A 3922-nucleotide genomic window follows, 5' to 3' on the forward strand; every position below is an offset into this window, starting at 1 on the left:
CGAAACCCTCTTGTCATTACCGTTACGAAACCCTCTTGTCATTACCGTTACGAAACCCTCTTGTCATTACCGTTACGAAACCCTCTTGTCATTACCGTTACGAAACCCTCTTGTCATTACCGTTACGAAACCCTCTTGTCATTACCGTTACGAAACCCTCTTGTCATTACCGTTACGAAACCCTCTTGTCATTACCGTTACGAAACCCTCTTGTCATTACCGTTTGAAACCCTCTTGTCATTACCGTTACGAAAACCTCTTGTCATTACCGTTACGAAAACCTCTTGTCATTACCGTTACGAAACCCTTGTCATTACCGTTCGAAACCCTCTTGTCATTACCGTTACGAAACCCTCTTGTCATTACCGCTACGAGACCCTCTTGTCATTACCGTTACGAAACCCTCTTGTCATTACCGTTATGAAACCATCTTGTCATTACCGTTACGAAACCCTCTTGTCATTACCGCTACGAAACCCTCTTGTCATTACCGTTACGAAACCCTCTTGTCATTACCGAAACCCTCTTTACGAAACCCTCTTGTCATTACCGTTACGAAACCCTCTTGTCATTACCGTTACCCTCTTGTCATTTAAACCCTCTTGTCATTACCGTTACGAAAACCTCTTGTCATTACAGTTACGAAAACCTCTTGTCATTACCGTTATTTAAACCCTCTTGTCATTACCGTTACGAAACCCTCTTGTCATTACCGTTACGAAACCCTTAAAACCTCTTGTCATTACAGTTACGAAAACCTCTTGTCATTACCGTTGACGCTTACAAAAATATATTATGAAGGTGAACCCTCTTGTCATTATTATTATACAAAACCCTCTTGTCATTAATGTGATTTAAAACCCTCGTCATTAGCCGATTTATATATCATGAAGGTGACAAACCCTCTTGTCATTACCTAGCTATGTGAAACCTCTTGTCATTATGGGCCCGTTAGGAGTAGTATTAATATTTAAACCTCTTGTCATTACCGTTCACATGGGAAACCCTCATCGTAATGTATTTATATATTATGAAACCCTCTTGTCATTTATATATTAGGTGAAAACCTCTATGAAGGTGTCATTACCGCTGATACGCTTACAAAAATATATCATGAAGGTGACATGGCCGGCGCCCCATGGGCCTGTTGAGGAGTATGTATTTTATTATTTAGATTGGGTGATCTAGCTAATGTGATTTGAGTTTCCACTTCCTCAGGTGTTGAAACCCAAATGAATAAGGATATTGGGTGCACATAAAGATGTATGTACCGTGAATAACAGTTTAAATTAACACCATTTAAAAGCTAAATATTGACTAATTATTTACCATTTACAACGATCGCAACAACAAGGTCAAAGGTTGAATGTCTCTTGCTCAGTTGCAGCAAATCGATGGCGATATTAAAGGCAATTGCTGACCAGAATGTGGTAAAAGTTAAGCTGTTTGAAAGGGGACCATATAAACTTCGCCCAATTCTTTAACGTTAACTAATAAATTAATGTAAAGAAATTCCTCCATTTTTTTCAGAAAACCAAAACAAAGGATGTTCAATCTGTGTCCATAACCTGTGAACAAACCAAATTTGTGTCTCGGTTCCGTATAGACCTGGTTGGATCCAGATCCCATCCGTGTGGGAAGCAGCAGAAAAGTCTTTTTTAAGCTACTTTATTAACCAGCGCTGATAAATTGTTAATAAAGTGATGCATGTCACATTGCCTGTCCCGGTAAACAGCCCTGTCTTTACAAGACTGTAAAAACACAAAACTCAAGGCAATTCAATTTGGCTGTAAATGGAAGAACAGGCTCCATTATCATCTCATCTCCATAACATAGAAGAACAGGCTCTTCGCCTCCATGTAAATAGAAGAACAGGCTCTGTATTGTATCATCTCATCTCCATATAGGCTCTCATCTCCATAACAGCCTCCTGTAAATAGAAGAACAATTGCTACATTATCATCTCCATAACAGCTCTGTATTGCTTCATTATCATCTCATCTCCATATAGAAGAGCAGGCTCTGTATTGCTACATTATCATCTCATCTCCCCTGTATGGGCATTCTACTGTAGAAGCATGGGGGCGGCAGGGTAGCCTAGTGGTTAGAGCGTTGGACTAGTAACCGGAAGGTTGACCAGGTACAAATCTGTCGTTCTGCCCCTGAACAGGCAGTTAACCCACTGTTCCTAGGCCGTCATTGAAAATGAGAATTTGTTCTTAACTGAATTGCCTAGTTAAATAAAGGTTAAAAAAATAATAATAAAAAAGACATGTAGTGACGAATCCCCCTGTATGGACATTCTACTGTAGAAGGATGACAATCGAATCCCCCTATATGGACATTCTACTGTAGAAGGATGACACGTCGTGAGGAATCCCCTGTATGGACATTCTACCATAGAAGGATGACACATAAATGAGAATCCCCCTGTATGGACATTCTACCGTATAAGGATGACTACGTAAATACGAATCCCCTGTATGGACATTCTACTGTAGAAGGATGACACGTAGTGAGGAATCCCCCTGTATGGACATTCTACCGTAGAAGGATGACACGTAGTGAGGAATCCCCCTGTATGGACATTCTACCGTAGAAGGATGACACATAGTGAGGAGGTAGTGAGGAATCCCCCTGTATGGACATTCTACCGTAGAAGGATGACACATAGTGAGGAGGTAGTGAGGAATCCCCCTGTATGGACATTCTACCGTAGAAGGATGACACATAGTGAGGAGGTAGTGAGGAATCCCCCTGTATGGACATTCTACCGTAGAAGGATGACACATAGTGAGGAGGTAGTGAGGAATCCCCTGTATGGACATTCTACGTAGAAGGATGACACGTAGTGAGGAATCCCCCTGTATGGACATTCTACTGTAGAAGGATGACACATAGTGAGGAGGTAGTGAGGAATCCCCTGTATGGGCATTCTACTGTAGAAGGATGACACATAGTGAGGAAGTAGTGAGGAATCCCCTGTATGGACATTCTACTGTAGAAGGATGACACATAGTGAGGAGGTAGTGAGGAATCCCCCTGTATGGACATTCTACCGTAGAAGGATGACACATAGTGAGGAGGTAGTGAGGAATCCCCCTGTATGGACATTCTACTGTAGAAGGATGACACGTAGTGAGGAATCCCCCTGTATGGGCATTCTACCGTAGAAGGATGACACATAGTGAGGAGGTAGTGAGGAATCCCCCTGTATGGACATTCTACCGTAGAAGGATGACACATAGTGAGGAGGTAGTGAGGAATCCCCCTGTATGGACATTCTACCGTAGAAGGATGACACATAGTGAGGAAGTAGTGAGGAATCCCCCTGTATGGACATTCTACCGTAGAAGGATGACACATAGTGAGGAAGTAGTGAGGAATCCCCCTGTATGGACATTCTACCGTGAGGAGAAGGATGACACACCGTAGTGAGGAAGTAGTGAGGAATCCCCCTGTATGGACATTCTACTGTAGAAGGATGACACATAGTGAGGAGGTAGTGAGGAATCCCCCTGTATGGACATTCTACTGTAGAAGGATGACACATAGTGAGGAGGTAGTGAGGAATCCCCCTGTATGGACATTCTAGTGAAGTTCTACATTGAATGTGTTGTTTTTTAATGTCGGAACAGCGTGAGATTCTTTCTGGTTGTCCTGGATACCATTGTTATGGTGTCTGTGTGCAGCAGGAAGGAACTTAAGAGGTTGTTTTGTGAGCCAATAATAACTAGTGTTAGTGAAATGACTGGATGTCTTTCTTTTTCCCTCTTTCTTTTATTTAACCCTTATTTTATTTAGCCCTTATTTTATTTAGCCCTTATTTTATTTAGCCCTTATTTTATTTAACCCTTATTTTATTTAGCCCTTATATTATTTAACCCTTATTTTATATAACCCTTATTTTATTTAACCCTTA

The 3922-nt window shown here is 41.4% G+C and overlaps 1 long non-coding RNA gene across 1 annotated transcript; it reads left to right on the forward strand.

Moving 5' to 3' along the window:
- Nucleotides 1-2571: 2571 nt before the first annotated feature.
- On the forward strand, nucleotides 2572-3345 carry LOC127923408 (uncharacterized). Its single transcript, XR_008114279.1, has 3 exons — nucleotides 2572-2801; nucleotides 3027-3086; nucleotides 3196-3345. It is a non-coding gene; the product is annotated as an uncharacterized LOC127923408 (long non-coding RNA).
- Nucleotides 3346-3922: the final 577 nt, after the last annotated feature.

This window comes from Oncorhynchus keta, unplaced genomic scaffold, assembly GCF_023373465.1.
Source record: "Oncorhynchus keta strain PuntledgeMale-10-30-2019 unplaced genomic scaffold, Oket_V2 Un_contig_29591_pilon_pilon, whole genome shotgun sequence".
NCBI classification, from domain to species: Eukaryota; Metazoa; Chordata; class Actinopteri; order Salmoniformes; family Salmonidae; genus Oncorhynchus; species Oncorhynchus keta.